Genomic DNA, 18,529 nt, shown 5'->3' on the forward strand with positions numbered 1-18,529 from the left:
GGACTCCTACGCCCTTCGGGTGAGCATCATTTTGGTTCCAAGATCACTGACTCCCTCCACACCCCTGTGGGCCTGCTGAGCAGCATTGAGTCCCATACGTCCCACGGAGGCTCTCTGTGTCTGCAGAGTCTCGGGCAACACACTATACGTTACTGCAGGAGAGCTACATTTCCAGAGCACTCGAACAGCATCAAAACTACATTTCTAGGCAGTCCAACATGCCCTGGAAGTCTTCGACATTGCCCTCGTCAGAGCTGCCCAGAGAAAACACTCTGCTTAGAATTTATCGAGGACCTCGTACCTGAAGTCACTCTATTCAAGGAGAAATACAGCATCTTAACATGCTGTGTCGTTCACAGGGCAAGAAACGTGAGAACTTGCCTCGAGGTAAGGCCATGAAATGCTTTGCAGAAGCGGAGGCGTGTAGCAGTTTCCATGTGGCCGTAGACGCATATCTTCAGCATTTTAAAGCCAGTACGCTTTTCAGGACACCCAGGTGCCTCGCCTGGAAACCCTATTCCCTGCAAGAACACTGAGTACCCTCAGGCTCCCCTGGCCCTTCTAAGCAAAATCCAGGCCAAGAGTTTTCAGACTCAGAGTGTGTATGTCGAGTGTAGGGTAACACAGTGCACTCTTATTGGGACATCTTGATATAGCCAGCAATCGCCCAGGTTCACGAGCACCTTTAAGCAAGTTCCAATAGGCCGTGGAATTCGTTCTCATTCCCTAGTTTGAGCTGTACAGAGAGAAACAGTAAGCTTCTCCTTCCATTCAGGACCTCCTACCTGAAGTCACCCTGCCTCCTGAAGAAAGACGACCTCGTTTCTATTGAAACTAAAGCACAGTTTTTCCTGTAGCACGGCAGGCTTTTGAAGAGGCACGGGCCCAGAGGCCTAGCTAGGGCTTTCCTTGGTGTGGCCGTTCACTAGATGCAGAACACCCTGCCTCGAGAAGTTGATTCAGGGAAGCAACAACTGTGTACTCTGTGTCTGATTTGACTTGTTAAAAACCACAGAGATGTATGCTGCCTGTGCCCATGGAAATGGGGGCATGATGGGACTAGCCTTGCTTTTCGTTTGGAAACCTCCATTCTAGCTTCGGTGAAGCTCCCTGAAATTCTCTGCTGTTGACAGGCCTCTGGCCACTGTAGGCATGTGTCTGGGAAGAAAATGAGTTTTCTCTGGCTACACACGGAACTTCATTGGCCGGGGTGGGGCGCACCTTGCCATGCTCTAGAGCTAAAGGGAATCTAAACGTGAGCCCTTGGCTCGAGGTAAGGCCCTGAGTAGCCCTGCAGAACGGGAGGCATGCAGCTCTTTCCATTAGCTCTTAGTCGCTCTTCTGGTTTACTTTAAATGAAGTACCTTTTTTCAGGACTCCTAGGCCCCTCGGTTGAGCATCATTTTTGTTCCAAGGTCTCTGAGTATCTCCACACCCCTGTAGGCCTGCTGAGCAACAATGAGGCACATTGGTCCTCGGAGGTCCTCTGTGTCTGCTGAGTCATGGGCAACACACTGCACTCTTTCTTGTGATATCTTGATTCACAGCACTCGCACAGGTTCAAGAGCAATGTTCAACAAGTTCCAACATGCCGTGGAAGTCGCTCTCATTCCCTAGTTTGAGCTGTACAGAGAGAAACAGTAAGCTTCTCCTTCCATTCAGGACCTCCTACCTGAAGTCACCCTGCCTCTTGAAGAAAGACGACCTTCTTTCTATTGCAACTAAAGCACAGTTTTTCCTGTAGCACGGCAGGCTTTTGAAGCGGCACGGGTCCAGAGTCCTAGCCAGGGATTTCCTTGGTGAGGCCGTTCACTAGTTGCAGAACACCGTGCCTCGAGAAGTTGATTCAGGGAAGCAACAACTGTGTACTCTGTGTCTCATTTGACTTGTTAAAAACCACAGAGATGAATGCTGCCTGTGCCCATGGAAATGGGGTCATGAGGGTACTAGCCTTGCTTTCCGTTTGGAAACCTCCATTCTTGCTTCCGTGAAGCTCCCTGAAATTCTCTGCTGTTGACAGTCCTCTGGCCACTGTAGGCATGTGTCTGGGAAAAAAATGAGTTTTCTCTGGGTACACACGGAGCTTCATTGGCCGGGGTGGGGCTCTCCTTGCCATCCTCTAGAGCTAAAGGGAATCTCAACGTGAGTCCCTGCCTCGAGGTAAGGCCCTGAGTAGCCCTGCAGAAAGGGAGGCATGCAGCTCTTTCCATGAGCTCTTAGTGGAGGTCTGTTTTATTGAAAAGAATTACCCCTTTCAGGACTCCTACGCCCTTCGGGTGAGCATCATTTTGGTTCCAAGATCACTGACTCCCTCCACACCCCTGTGGGCCTGCTGAGCAGCATTGAGTCCCATACGTCCCACGGAGGCTCTCTGTGTCTGCAGAGTCTCGGGCAACACACTATACGTTACTTCAGGAGAGCTACATTTCCAGAGCACTCGAACAGCATCAAAACTACATTTCTAGGCAGTCCAACATGCCCTGGAAGTCTTCGACATTGCCCTCGTCAGAGCTGCCCAGAGAAAACACTCTGCTTAGAATTTATCGAGGACCTCGTACCTGAAGTCACTCTATTCAAGGAGAAATACAGCATCTTAACATGCTGTGTCGTTCACAGGGCAAGAAACGTGAGAACTTACCTCGAGGTAAGGCCATGAAATGCTTTGCAGAAGCGGAGGCGTGTAGCAGTTTCCATGTGGCCGTAGACGCATATCTTCAGCATTTTAAAGCCAGTACGCTTTTCAGGACAGCCAGGTGCCTCGCCTGGAAACCCTATTCCCTGCAAGAACACTGAGTACCCTCAGGCTCCCCTGGCCCTTCTAAGCAATATCCAGGCCAGAAGCTTTCAGACTCACAGTGTGTATGTCGAGTGTAGGGTAAAACAGTGCACTCTTATTGGGACATCTTGATATAGCCAGCAATCGCCCAGGTTCACGAGCACCTTTAAGCAAGTTCCAATAGGCCGTGGAATTCGTTCTCATTCCCTAGTTTGAGCTGTACAGAGAGAAACAGTAAGCTTCTCCTTCCATTCAGGACCTCCTACCTGAAGTCACCCTGCCTCCTGAAGAAAGACGACCTCGTTTCTATTGAAACTAAAGCACAGTTTTTCCTGTAGCACGGCAGGCTTTTGAAGAGGCACGGGCCCAGAGGCCTAGCTAGGGCTTTCCTTGGTGTGGCCGTTCACCAGATGCAGAACACCCTGCCTCGAGAAGTTGATTCAGGGAAGCAACAACTGTGTACTCTGTGTCTGATTTGACTTGTTAAAAACCACAGAGATGTATGCTGCCTGTGCCCATGGAAATGGGGGCATGATGGGACTAGCCTTGCTTTTCGTTTGGAAACCTCCATTCTAGCTTCCGTGAAGCTCCCTGAAATTCTCTGCTGTTGACAGGCCTCTGGCCACTGTAGGCATGTGTTTGGGAAGAAAATGAGTTTTCTCTGGCTACACACGGAACTTCATTGGCCGGGGTGGGGCGCACCTTGCCATGCTCTAGAGCTAAAGGGAATCTAAACGTGAGCCCTTGGCTCGAGGTAAGGCCCTGAGTAGCCCTGCAGAACGGGAGGCATGCAGCTCTTTCCATTAGCTCTTAGTCGCTCTTCTGGTTTACTTTAAATGAAGTACCTTTTTTCAGGACTCCTAGGCCCCTCGGTTGAGCATCATTTTTGTTCCAAGGTCTCTGAGTATCTCCACACCCCTGTAGGCCTGCTGAGCAACAACGAGGCACATTGGTCCTCGGAGGTCCTCTGTGTCTGCTGAGTCATGGGCAACACACTGCACTCTTTCTTTGATATCTTGATTCACAGCACTCGCACAGGTTCAAGAGCAATGTTCAACAAGTTCCAACATGCCGTGGAAGTCGCTCTCATTCCCTAGTTTGAGCTGTACAGAGAGAAACAGTAAGCTTCTCTTTCCATTCAGGACCTCCTACCTGAAGTCACCCTGCCTCCTGAAGAAAGACGACCTCGTTTCTATTGAAACTAAAGCATAGTTTTTCCTGTAGCACGGCAGGCTTTTGAAGAGGCACGGGCCCAGAGGCCTAGCTAGGGCTTTCCTTGGTGAGGCCGTTCACTAGATGCAGAACACCCTGCCTCGAGAAGTTGATTCAGGGAAGCAACAACTGGGTACTCTGTGTCTCATTTGACTTGTTAAAAACCACAGAGATGTATGCTGCCTGTGCCCATGGAAATGGGGTCATGATGGTACTAGCCTTGCTTTCCGTTTGGAAACCTCCATTCTTGCGTCCGTGAAGCTCCCTGAAATTCTCTGCTGTTGACAGTCCTCTGGCCACTGTAGGCATGTGTCTGGGAAAAAAATGAGTTTTCTCTGGGTACACACGGAGCTTCATTGGCCGGGGTGGGGCTCTCCTTGCCATCCTCTAGAGCTAAAGGGAATCTCAACGTGAGTCCCTGCCTCGAGGTAACGCCCTGAGTAGCCCTGCAGAAAGGGAGGCATGCAGCTCTTTCCATGAGCTCTTAGTGGAAGTCTGTTTTATTTAAAAGAATTACCCCTTTCAGGACTCCTACGCCCTTCGGGTGAGCATCATTTTGGTTCCAAGATCACTGACTCCCTCCACACCCCTGTGGGCCTGCTGAGCAGCATTGAGTCCCATACGTCCCACGGAGGCTCTCTGTGTCTGCAGAGTCTCGGGCAACACACTATACGTTACTGCAGGAGAGCTACATTTCCAGAGCACTCGAACAGCATCAAAACTACATTTCTAGGCAGTCCAACATGCCCTGGAAGTCTTCGACATTGCCCTCGTCAGAGCTGCCCAGAGAAAACACTCTGCTTAGAATTTATCGAGGACCTCGTACCTGAAGTCACTCTATTCAAGGAGAAATACAGCATCTTAACATGCTGTGTCGTTCACAGGGCAAGAAACGTGAGAACTTGCCTCGAGGTAAGGCCATGAAATGCTTTGCAGAAGCGGAGGCGTGTAGCAGTTTCCATGTGGCCGTAGACGCATATCTTCAGCATTTTAAAGCCAGTACGCTTTTCAGGACACCCAGGTGCCTCGCCTGGAAACCCTATTCCCTGCAAGAACACTGAGTACCCTCAGGCTCCCCTGGCCCTTCTAAGCAAAATCCAGGCCAAGAGTTTTCAGACTCAGAGTGTGTATGTCGAGTGTAGGGTAACACAGTGCACTCTTATTGGGACATCTTGATATAGCCAGCAATCGCCCAGGTTCACGAGCACCTTTAAGCAAGTTCCAATAGGCCGTGGAATTCGTTCTCATTCCCTAGTTTGAGCTGTACAGAGAGAAACAGTAAGCTTCTCCTTCCATTCAGGACCTCCTACCTGAAGTCACCCTGCCTCCTGAAGAAAGACGACCTCGTTTCTATTGAAACTAAAGCACAGTTTTTCCTGTAGCACGGCAGGCTTTTGAAGAGGCACGGGCCCAGAGGCCTAGCTAGGGCTTTCCTTGGTGTGGCCGTTCACTAGATGCAGAACACCCTGCCTCGAGAAGTTGATTCAGGGAAGCAACAACTGTGTACTCTGTGTCTGATTTGACTTGTTAAAAACCACAGAGATGTATGCTGCCTGTGCCCATGGAAATGGGGGCATGATGGGACTAGCCTTGCTTTTCGTTTGGAAACCTCCATTCTAGCTTCGGTGAAGCTCCCTGAAATTCTCTGCTGTTGACAGGCCTCTGGCCACTGTAGGCATGTGTCTGGGAAGAAAATGAGTTTTCTCTGGCTACACACGGAACTTCATTGGCCTGGGTGGGGCGCACCTTGCCATGCTCTAGAGCTAAAGGGAATCTAAACGTGAGCCCTTGGCTCGAGGTAAGGCCCTGAGTAGCCCTGCAGAACGGGAGGCATGCAGCTCTTTCCATTAGCTCTTAGTCGCTCTTCTGGTTTACTTTAAATGAAGTACCTTTTTTCAGGACTCCTAGGCCCCTCGGTTGAGCATCATTTCTGTTCCAAGGTCTCTGAGTATCTCCACACCCCTGTAGGCCTGCTGAGCAACAATGAGGCACATTGGTCCTCGGAGGTCCTCTGTGTCTGCTGAGTCATGGGCAACACACTGCACTCTTTCTTGTGATATCTTGATTCACAGCACTCGCACAGGTTCAAGAGCAATGTTCAACAAGTTTCAACATGCCGTGGAAGTCGCTCTCATTCCCTAGTTTGAGCTGTACAGAGAGAAACAGTAAGCTTCTCTTTCCATTCAGGACCTCCTACCTGAAGTCACCCTGCCTCCTGAAGAAAGACGACCTCGTTTCTATTGAAACTAAAGCATAGTTTTTCCTGTAGCACGGCAGGCTTTTGAAGAGGCACGGGCCCAGAGGCCTAGCTAGGGCTTTCCTTGGTGAGGCCGTTCACTAGATGCAGAACACCCTGCCTCGAGAAGTTGATTCAGGGAAGCAACAACTGGGTACTCTGTGTCTCATTTGACTTGTTAAAAACCACAGAGATGTATGCTGCCTGTGCCCATGGAAATGGGGTCATGATGGTACTAGCCTTGCTTTCCGTTTGGAAACCTCCATTCTTGCGTCCGTGAAGCTCCCTGAAATTCTCTGCTGTTGACAGTCCTCTGGCCACTGTAGGCATGTGCCTGGGAAAAAAATGAGTTTTCTCTGGGTACACACGGAGCTTCATTGGCCGGGGTGGGGCTCTCCTTGCCATCCTCTAGAGCTAAAGGGAATCTCAACGTGAGTCCCTGCCTCGAGGTAACGCCCTGAGTAGCCCTGCAGAAAGGGAGGCATGCAGCTCTTTCCATGAGCTCTTAGTGGAAGTCTGTTTTATTTAAAAGAATTACCCCTTTCAGGACTCCTACGCCCTTCGGGTGAGCATCATTTTGGTTCCAAGATCACTGACTCCCTCCACACCCCTGTGGGCCTGCTGAGCAGCATTGAGTCCCATACGTCCCACGGAGGCTCTCTGTGTCTGCAGAGTCTCGGGCAACACACTATACGTTACTGCAGGAGAGCTACATTTCCAGAGCACTCGAACAGCATCAAAACTACATTTCTAGGCAGTCCAACATGCCCTGGAAGTCTTCGACATTGCCCTCGTCAGAGCTGCCCAGAGAAAACACTCTGCTTAGAATTTATCGAGGACCTCGTACCTGAAGTCACTCTATTCAAGGAGAAATACAGCATCTTAACATGCTGTGTCGTTCACAGGGCAAGAAACGTGAGAACTTGCCTCGAGGTAAGGCCATGAAATGCTTTGCAGAAGCGGAGGCGTGTAGCAGTTTCCATGTGGCCGTAGACGCATATCTTCAGCATTTTAAAGCCAGTACGCTTTTCAGGACACCCAGGTGCCTCGCCTGGAAACCCTATTCCCTGCAAGAACACTGAGTACCCTCAGGCTCCCCTGGCCCTTCTAAGCAAAATCCAGGCCAAGAGTTTTCAGACTCAGAGTGTGTATGTCGAGTGTAGGGTAACACAGTGCACTCTTATTGGGACATCTTGATATAGCCAGCAATCACCCAGGTTCACGAGCACCTTTAAGCAAGTTCCAATAGGCCGTGGAATTCGTTCTCATTCCCTAGTTTGAGCTGTACAGAGAGAAACAGTAAGCTTCTCCTTCCATTCAGGACCTCCTACCTGAAGTCACCCTGCCTCCTGAAGAAAGACGACCTCGTTTCTATTGAAACTAAAGCACAGTTTTTCCTGTAGCACGGCAGGCTTTTGAAGAGGCACGGGCCCAGAGGCCTAGCTAGGGCTTTCCTTGGTGTGGCCGTTCACTAGATGCAGAACACCCTGCCTCGAGAAGTTGATTCAGGGAAGCAACAACTGTGTACTCTGTGTCTGATTTGACTTGTTAAAAACCACAGAGATGTATGCTGCCTGTGCCCATGGAAATGGGGGCATGATGGGACTAGCCTTGCTTTTCGTTTGGAAACCTCCATTCTAGCTTCCGTGAAGCTCCCTGAAATTCTCTGCTGTTGACAGGCCTCTGGCCACTGTAGGCATGTGTCTGGGAAGAAAATGAGTTTTCTCTGGCTACACACGGAACTTCATTGGCCTGGGTGGGGCGCACCTTGCCATGCTCTAGAGCTAAAGGGAATCTAAACGTGAGCCCTTGGCTCGAGGTAAGGCCCTGAGTAGCCCTGCAGAACGGGAGGCATGCAGCTCTTTCCATTAGCTCTTAGTCGCTCTTCTGGTTTACTTTAAATGAAGTACCTTTTTTCAGGACTCCTAGGCCCCTCGGTTGAGCATCATTTTTGTTCCAAGGTCTCTGAGTATCTCCACACCCCTGTAGGCCTGCTGAGCAACAATGAGGCACATTGGTCCTCGGAGGTCCTCTGTGTCTGCTGAGTCATGGGCAACACACTGCACTCTTTCTTGTGATATCTTGATTCACAGCACTCGCACAGGTTCAAGAGCAATGTTCAACAAGTTCCAACATGCCGTGGAAGTCGCTCTCATTCCCTAGTTTGAGCTGTACAGAGAGAAACAGTAAGCTTCTCCTTCCATTCAGGACCTCCTACCTGAAGTCACCCTGCCTCTTGAAGAAAGACGACCTTCTTTCTATTGCAACTAAAGCACAGTTTTTCCTGTAGCACGGCAGGCTTTTGAAGCGGCACGGGTCCAGAGTCCTAGCCAGGGATTTCCTTGGTGAGGCCGTTCACTAGTTGCAGAACACCGTGCCTCGAGAAGTTGATTCAGGGAAGCAACAACTGTGTACTCTGTGTCTCATTTGACTTGTTAAAAACCACAGAGATGAATGCTGCCTGTGCCCATGGAAATGGGGTCATGAGGGTACTAGCCTTGCTTTCCGTTTGGAAACCTCCATTCTTGCTTCCGTGAAGCTCCCTGAAATTCTCTGCTGTTGACAGTCCTCTGGCCACTGTAGGCATGTGTCTGGGAAAAAAATGAGTTTTCTCTGGGTACACACGGAGCTTCATTGGCCGGGGTGGGGCTCTCCTTGCCATCCTCTAGAGCTAAAGGGAATCTCAACGTGAGTCCCTGCCTCGAGGTAAGGCCCTGAGTAGCCCTGCAGAAAGGGAGGCATGCAGCTCTTTCCATGAGCTCTTAGTGGAGGTCTGTTTTATTTAAAAGAATTACCCCTTTCAGGACTCCTACGCCCTTCGGGTGAGCATCATTTTGGTTCCAAGATCACTGACTCCCTCCACACCCCTGTGGGCCTGCTGAGCAGCATTGAGTCCCATACGTCCCACGGAGGCTCTCTGTGTCTGCAGAGTCTCGGGCAACACACTATACGTTACTTCAGGAGAGCTACATTTCCAGAGCACTCGAACAGCATCAAAACTACATTTCTAGGCAGTCCAACATGCCCTGGAAGTCTTCGACATTGCCCTCGTCAGAGCTGCCCAGAGAAAACACTCTGCTTAGAATTTATCGAGGACCTCGTACCTGAAGTCACTCTATTCAAGGAGAAATACAGCATCTTAACATGCTGTGTCGTTCACAGGGCAAGAAACGTGAGAACTTACCTCGAGGTAAGGCCATGAAATGCTTTGCAGAAGCGGAGGCGTGTAGCAGTTTCCATGTGGCCGTAGACGCATATCTTCAGCATTTTAAAGCCAGTACGCTTTTCAGGACAGCCAGGTGCCTCGCCTGGAAACCCTATTCCCTGCAAGAACACTGAGTACCCTCAGGCTCCCCTGGCCCTTCTAAGCAATATCCAGGCCAGAAGCTTTCAGACTCACAGTGTGTATGTCGAGTGTAGGGTAACACAGTGCACTCTTATTGGGACATCTTGATATAGCCAGCAATCGCCCAGGTTCACGAGCACCTTTAAGCAAGTTCCAATAGGCCGTGGAATTCGTTCTCATTCCCTAGTTTGAGCTGTACAGAGAGAAACAGTAAGCTTCTCCTTCCATTCAGGACCTCCTACCTGAAGTCACCCTGCCTCCTGAAGAAAGACGACCTCGTTTCTATTGAAACTAAAGCACAGTTTTTACTGTAGCACGGCAGGCTTTTGAAGAGGCACGGGCCCAGAGGCCTAGCTAGGGCTTTCCTTGGTGTGGCCGTTCACTAGATGCAGAACACCCTGCCTCGAGAAGTTGATTCAGGGAAGCAACAACTGTGTACTCTGTGTCTGATTTGACTTGTTAAAAACCACAGAGATGTATGCTGCCTGTGCCCATGGAAATGGGGGCATGATGGGACTAGCCTTGCTTTTCGTTTGGAAACCTCCATTCTAGCTTCGGTGAAGCTCCCTGAAATTCTCTGCTGTTGACAGGCCTCTGGCCACTGTAGGCATGTGTCTGGGAAGAAAATGAGTTTTCTCTGGCTACACACGGAACTTCATTGGCCTGGGTGGGGCGCACCTTGCCATGCTCTAGAGCTAAAGGGAATCTAAACGTGAGCCCTTGGCTCGAGGTAAGGCCCTGAGTAGCCCTGCAGAACGGGAGGCATGCAGCTCTTTCCATTAGCTCTTAGTCGCTCTTCTGGTTTACTTTAAATGAAGTACCTTTTTTCAGGACTCCTAGGCCCCTCGGTTGAGCATCATTTCTGTTCCAAGGTCTCTGAGTATCTCCACACCCCTGTAGGCCTGCTGAGCAACAATGAGGCACATTGGTCCTCGGAGGTCCTCTGTGTCTGCTGAGTCATGGGCAACACACTGCACTCTTTCTTGTGATATCTTGATTCACAGCACTCGCACAGGTTCAAGAGCAATGTTCAACAAGTTTCAACATGCCGTGGAAGTCGCTCTCATTCCCTAGTTTGAGCTGTACAGAGAGAAACAGTAAGCTTCTCTTTCCATTCAGGACCTCCTACCTGAAGTCACCCTGCCTCCTGAAGAAAGACGACCTCGTTTCTATTGAAACTAAAGCATAGTTTTTCCTGTAGCACGGCAGGCTTTTGAAGAGGCACGGGCCCAGAGGCCTAGCTAGGGCTTTCCTTGGTGAGGCCGTTCACTAGATGCAGAACACCCTGCCTCGAGAAGTTGATTCAGGGAAGCAACAACTGGGTACTCTGTGTCTCATTTGACTTGTTAAAAACCACAGAGATGTATGCTGCCTGTGCCCATGGAAATGGGGTCATGATGGTACTAGCCTTGCTTTCCGTTTGGAAACCTCCATTCTTGCGTCCGTGAAGCTCCCTGAAATTCTCTGCTGTTGACAGTCCTCTGGCCACTGTAGGCATGTGTCTGGGAAAAAAATGAGTTTTCTCTGGGTACACACGGAGCTTCATTGGCCGGGGTGGGGCTCTCCTTGCCATCCTCTAGAGCTAAAGGGAATCTCAACGTGAGTCCCTGCCTCGAGGTAACGCCCTGAGTAGCCCTGCAGAAAGGGAGGCATGCAGCTCTTTCCATGAGCTCTTAGTGGAAGTCTGTTTTATTTAAAAGAATTACCCCTTTCAGGACTCCTACGCCCTTCGGGTGAGCATCATTTTGGTTCCAAGATCACTGACTCCCTCCACACCCCTGTGGGCCTGCTGAGCAGCATTGAGTCCCATACGTCCCACGGAGGCTCTCTGTGTCTGCAGAGTCTCGGGCAACACACTATACGTTACTTCAGGAGAGCTACATTTCCAGAGCACTCGAACAGCATCAAAACTACATTTCTAGGCAGTCCAACATGCCCTGGAAGTCTTCGACATTGCCCTCGTCAGAGCTGCCCAGAGAAAACACTCTGCTTAGAATTTATCGAGGACCTCGTACCTGAAGTCACTCTATTCAAGGAGAAATACAGCATCTTAACATGCTGTGTCGTTCACAGGGCAAGAAACGTGAGAACTTGCCTCGAGGTAAGGCCATGAAATGCTTTGCAGAAGCGGAGGCGTGTAGCAGTTTCCATGTGGCCGTAGACGCATATCTTCAGCATTTTAAAGCCAGTACGCTTTTCAGGACACCCAGGTGCCTCGCCTGGAAACCCTATTCCCTGCAAGAACACTGAGTACCCTCAGGCTCCCCTGGCCCTTCTAAGCAAAATCCAGGCCAAGAGTTTTCAGACTCAGAGTGTGTATGTCGAGTGTAGGGTAACACAGTGCACTCTTATTGGGACATCTTGATATAGCCAGCAATCGCCCAGGTTCACGAGCACCTTTAAGCAAGTTCCAATAGGCCGTGGAATTCGTTCTCATTCCCTAGTTTGAGCTGTACAGAGAGAAACAGTAAGCTTCTCCTTCCATTCAGGACCTCCTACCTGAAGTCACCCTGCCTCCTGAAGAAAGACGACCTCGTTTCTATTGAAACTAAAGCACAGTTTTTCCTGTAGCACGGCAGGCTTTTGAAGAGGCACGGGCCCAGAGGCCTAGCTAGGGCTTTCCTTGGTGTGGCCGTTCACTAGATGCAGAACACCCTGCCTCGAGAAGTTGATTCAGGGAAGCAACAACTGTGTACTCTGTGTCTGATTTGACTTGTTAAAAACCACAGAGATGTATGCTGCCTGTGCCCATGGAAATGGGGGCATGATGGGACTAGCCTTGCTTTTCGTTTGGAAACCTCCATTCTAGCTTCGGTGAAGCTCCCTGAAATTCTCTGCTGTTGACAGGCCTCTGGCCACTGTAGGCATGTGTCTGGGAAGAAAATGAGTTTTCTCTGGCTACACACGGAACTTCATTGGCCTGGGTGGGGCGCACCTTGCCATGCTCTAGAGCTAAAGGGAATCTAAACGTGAGCCCTTGGCTCGAGGTAAGGCCCTGAGTAGCCCTGCAGAACGGGAGGCATGCAGCTCTTTCCATTAGCTCTTAGTCGCTCTTCTGGTTTACTTTAAATGAAGTACCTTTTTTCAGGACTCCTAGGCCCCTCGGTTGAGCATCATTTTTGTTCCAAGGTCTCTGAGTATCTCCACACCCCTGTAGGCCTGCTGAGCAACAACGAGGCACATTGGTCCTCGGAGGTCCTCTGTGTCTGCTGAGTCATGGGCAACACACTGCACTCTTTCTTGTGATATCTTGATTCACAGCACTCGCACAGGTTCAAGAGCAATGTTCAACAAGTTCCAACATGCCGTGGAAGTCGCTCTCATTCCCTAGTTTGAGCTGTACAGACAGAAACAGTAAGCTTCTCCTTCCATTCAGGACCTCCTACCTGAAGTCACCCTGCCTCTTGAAGAAAGACGACCTTCTTTCTATTGCAACTAAAGCACAGTTTTTCCTGTAGCACGGCAGGCTTTTGAAGCGGCACGGGTCCAGGGTCCTAGCCAGGGATTTCCTTGGTGAGGCCGTTCACTAGTTGCAGAACACCGTGCCTCGAGAAGTTGATTCAGGGAAGCAACAACTGTGTACTCTGTGTCTCATTTGACTTGTTAAAAACCACAGAGATGAATGCTGCCTGTGCCCATGGAAATGGGGTCATGAGGGTACTAGCCTTGCTTTCCGTTTGGAAACCTCCATTCTTGCTTCCGTGAAGCTCCCTGAAATTCTCTGCTGTTGACAGTCCTCTGGCCACTGTAGGCATGTGTCTGGGAAAAAAATGAGTTTTCTCTGGGTACACACGGAGCTTCATTGGCCGGGGTGGGGCTCTCCTTGCCATCCTCTAGAGCTAAAGGGAATCTCAACGTGAGTCCCTGCCTCGAGGTAAGGCCCTGAGTAGCCCTGCAGAAAGGGAGGCATGCAGCTCTTTCCATGAGCTCTTAGTGGAGGTCTGTTTTATTTAAAAGAATTACCCCTTTCAGGACTCCTACGCCCTTCGGGTGAGCATCATTTTGGTTCCAAGATCACTGACTCCCTCCACACCCCTGTGGGCCTGCTGAGCAGCATTGAGTCCCATACGTCCCACGGAGGCTCTCTGTGTCTGCAGAGTCTCGGGCAACACACTATACGTTACTTCAGGAGAGCTACATTTCCAGAGCACTCGAACAGCATCAAAACTACATTTCTAGGCAGTCCAACATGCCCTGGAAGTCTTCGACATTGCCCTCGTCAGAGCTGCCCAGAGAAAACACTCTGCTTAGAATTTATCGAGGACCTCGTACCTGAAGTCACTCTATTCAAGGAGAAATACAGCATCTTAACATGCTGTGTCGTTCACAGGGCAAGAAACGTGAGAACTTGCCTCGAGGTAAGGCCATGAAATGCTTTGCAGAAGCGGAGGCGTGTAGCAGTTTCCATGTGGCCGTAGACGCATATCTTCAGCATTTTAAAGCCAGTACGCTTTTCAGGACACCCAGGTGCCTCGCCTGGAAACCCTATTCCCTGCAAGAACACTGAGTACCCTCAGGCTCCCCTGGCCCTTCTAAGCAAAATCCAGGCCAAGAGCTTTCAGACTCAGAGTGTGTATGTCGAGTGTAGGGTAACACAGTGCACTCTTATTGGGACATCTTGATATAGCCAGCAATCGCCCAGGTTCACGAGCACCTTTAAGCAAGTTCCAATAGGCCGTGGAATTCGTTCTCATTCCCTAGTTTGAGCTGTACAGAGAGAAACAGTAAGCTTCTCCTTCCATTCAGGACCTCCTACCTGAAGTCACCCTGCCTCCTGAAGAAAGACGACCTCGTTTCTATTGAAACTAAAGCACAGTTTTTCCTGTAGCACGGCAGGCTTTTGAAGAGGCACGGGCCCAGAGGCCTAGCTAGGGCTTTCCTTGGTGTGGCCGTTCACTAGATGCAGAACACCCTGCCTCGAGAAGTTGATTCAGGGAAGCAACAACTGTGTACTCTGTGTCTGATTTGACTTGTTAAAAACCACAGAGATGTATGCTGCCTGTGCCCATGGAAATGGGGGCATGATGGGACTAGCCTTGCTTTTCGTTTGGAAACCTCCATTCTAGCTTCGGTGAAGCTCCCTGAAATTCTCTGCTGTTGACAGTCCTCTGGCCACTGTAGGCATGTGTCTGGGAAGAAAATGAGTTTTCTCTGGCTACACACGGAACTTCATTGGCCGGGGTGGGACGCACCTTGCCATGGTCTAGAGCTAAAGGGAATCTAAACGTGAGCCCTTGGCTCGAGGTAAGGCCCTGAGTAGCCCTGCAGAACGGGAGGCATGCAGCTCTTTCCATTAGCTCTTAGTCGCTCTTCTGGTTTACTTTAAATGAAGTACCTTTTTTCAGGACTCCTAGGCCCCTCGGTTGAGCATCATTTTTGTTCCAAGGTCTCTGAGTATCTCCACACCCCTGTAGGCCTGCTGAGCAACAACGAGGCACATTGGTCCTCGGAGGTCCTCTGTGTCTGCTGAGTCATGTGCAACACACTGCACTCTTTCTTGTGATATCTTGATTCACAGCACTCGCACAGTTTCAAGAGCAATGTTCAACAAGTTCCAACATGCCGTGGAAGTCGCTCTCATTCCCTAGTTTGAGCTGTACAGAGAGAAACAGTAAGCTTCTCCTTCCATTCAGGACCTCCTACCTGAAGTCACCCTGCCTCTTGAAGAAAGACGACCTTCTTTGTATTGCAACTAAAGCACAGTTTTTCCTGTAGCACGGCAGGCTTTTGAAGCGGCACGGGTCCAGAGTCCTAGCCAGGGATTTCCTTGGTGAGGCCGTTCACTAGTTGCAGAACACCGTGCCTCGAGAAGTTGATTCAGGGAAGCAACAACTGTGTACTCTGTGTCTCATTTGACTTGTTAAAAACCACAGAGATGAATGCTGCCTGTGCCCATGGAAATGGGGTCATGAGGGTACTAGCCTTGCTTTCCGTTTGGAAACCTCCATTCTTGCTTCCGTGAAGCTCCCTGAAATTCTCTGCTGTTGACAGTCCTCTGGCCACTGTAGGCATGTGTCTGGGAAAAAAATGAGTTTTCTCTGGGTACACACGGAGCTTCATTGGCCGGGGTGGGGCTCTCCTTGCCATCCTCTAGAGCTAAAGGGAATCTCAACGTGAGTCCCTGCCTCGAGGTAAGGCCCTGAGTAGCCCTGCAGAAAGGGAGGCATGCAGCTCTTTCCATGAGCTCTTAGTGGAGGTCTGTTTTATTTAAAAGAATTACCCCTTTCAGGACTCCTACGCCCTTCGGGTGAGCATCATTTTGGTTCCAAGATCACTGACTCCCTCCACACCCCTGTGGGCCTGCTGAGCAGCATTGAGTCCCATACGTCCCACGGAGGCTCTCTGTGTCTGCAGAGTCTCGGGCAACACACTATACGTTACTTCAGGAGAGCTACATTTCCAGAGCACTCGAACAGCATCAAAACTACATTTCTAGGCAGTCCAACATGCCCTGGAAGTCTTCGACATTGCCCTCGTCAGAGCTGCCCAGAGAAAACACTCTGCTTAGAATTTATCGAGGACCTCGTACCTGAAGTCACTCTATTCAAGGAGAAATACAGCATCTTAACATGCTGTGTCGTTCACAGGGCAAGAAACGTGAGAACTTGCCTCGAGGTAAGGCCATGAAATGCTTTGCAGAAGCGGAGGCGTGTAGCAGTTTCCATGTGGCCGTAGACGCATATCTTCAGCATTTTAAAGCCAGTATGCTTTTCAGGACACCCAGGTGCCTCGCCTGGAAACCCTATTCCCTGCAAGAACACTGAGTACCCTCAGGCTCCCCTGGCCCTTCTAAGCAAAATCCAGGCCAAGAGCTTTCAGACTCAGAGTGTGTATGTCGAGTGTAGGGTAACACAGTGCACTCTTATTGGGACATCTTGATATAGCCAGCAATCGCCCAGGTTCACGAGCACCTTTAAGCAAGTTCCAATAGGCCGTGGAATTCGTTCTCATTCCCTAGTTTGAGCTGTACAGAGAGAAACAGTAAGCTTCTCCTTCCATTCAGGACCTCCTACCTGAAGTCACCCTGCCTCCTGAAGAAAGACGACCTCGTTTCTATTGAAACTAAAGCACAGTTTTTCCTGTAGCACGGCAGGCTTTTGAAGAGGCACGGGCCCAGAGGCCTAGCTAGGGCTTTCCTTGGTGTGGCCGTTCACTAGATGCAGAACACCCTGCCTCGAGAAGTTGATTCAGGGAAGCAACAACTGTGTACTCTGTGTCTGATTTGACTTGTTAAAAACCACAGAGATGTATGCTGCCTGTGCCCATGGAAATGGGGGCATGATGGGACTAGCCTTGCTTTTCGTTTGGAAACCTCCATTCTAGCTTCGGTGAAGCTCCCTGAAATTCTCTGCTGTTGACAGTCCTCTGGCCACTGTAGGCATGTGTCTGGGAAGAAAATGAGTTTTCTCTGGCTACACACGGAACTTCATTGGCCGGGGTGGGACGCACCTTGCCATGGTCTAGAGCTAAAGGGAATCTAAACGTGAGCCCTTGGCTCGAGGTAAGGCCCTGAGTAGCCCTGCAGAACGGGAGGCATGCAGCTCTTTCCATTAGCTCTTAGTCGCTCTTCTGGTTTACTTTAAATGAAGTACCTTTTTTCAGGACTCCTAGGCCCCTCGGTTGAGCATCATTTTTGTTCCAAGGTCTCTGAGTATCTCCACACCCCTGTAGGCCTGCTGAGCAACAACGAGGCACATTGGTCCTCGGAGGTCCTCTGTGTCTGCTGAGTCATGGGCAACACACTGCACTCTTTCTTGTGATATCTTGATTCACAGCACTCGCACAGTTTCAAGAGCAATGTTCAACAAGTTCCAACATGCCGTGGAAGTCGCTCTCATTCCCTAGTTTGAGCTGTACAGAGAGAAACAGTAAGCTTCTCCTTCCATTCAGGACCTCCTACCTGAAGTCACCCTGCCTCTTGAAGAAAGACGACCTTCTTTGTATTGCAACTAAAGCACAGTTTTTCCTGTAGCACGGCAGGCTTTTGAAGCGGCACGGGTCCAGAGTCCTAGCCAGGGATTTCCTTGGTGAGGCCGTTCACTAGTTGCAGAACACCGTGCCTCGAGAAGTTGATTCAGGGAAGCAACAACTGTGTACTCTGTGTCTCATTTGACTTGTTAAAAACCACAGAGATGAATGCTGCCTGTGCCCATGGAAATGGGGTCATGAGGGTACTAGCCTTGCTTTCCGTTTGGAAACCTCCATTCTTGCTTCCGTGAAGCTCCCTGAAATTCTCTGCTGTTGACAGTCCTCTGGCCACTGTAGGCATGTGTCTGGGAAAAAAATGAGTTTTCTCTGGGTACACACGGAGCTTCATTGGCCGGGGTGGGGCTCTCCTTGCCATCCTCTAGAGCTAAAGGGAATCTCAACGTGAGTCCCTGACTCGAGGTAAGGCCCTGAGTAGCCCTGCAGAAAGGGAGGCATGCAGCTCTTTCCATGAGCTCTTAGTGGAGGTCTGTTTTATTTAAAAGAATTACCCCTTTCAGGACTCCTACGCCCTTCGGGTGAGCATCATTTTGGTTCCAAGATCACTGACTCCCTCCACACCCCTGTGGGCCTGCTGAGCAGCATTGAGTCCCATACGTCCCACGTAGGCTCTCTGTGTCTGCAGAGTCTCGGGCAACACACTATACGTTACTTCAGGAGAGCTACATTTCCAGAGCACTCGAACAGCATCAAAACTACATTTCTAGGCAGTCCAACATGCCCTGGAAGTCTTCGACATTGCCCTCGTCAGAGCTGCCCAGAGAAAACACTCTGCTTAGAATTTATCGAGGACCTCGTACCTGAAGTCACTCTATTCAAGGAGAAATACAGCATCTTAACATGCTGTGTCGTTCACAGGGCAAGAAACGTGAGAACTTGCCTCGAGGTAAGGCCATGAAATGCTTTGCAGAAGCGGAGGCGTGTAGCAGTTTCCATGTGGCCGTAGACGCATATCTTCAGCATTTTAAAGCCA

Source organism: Balaenoptera physalus (assembly GCF_965194825.1).
Source record: "Balaenoptera physalus genome assembly, chromosome: 9".
NCBI classification, from domain to species: Eukaryota; Metazoa; Chordata; class Mammalia; order Artiodactyla; family Balaenopteridae; genus Balaenoptera; species Balaenoptera physalus.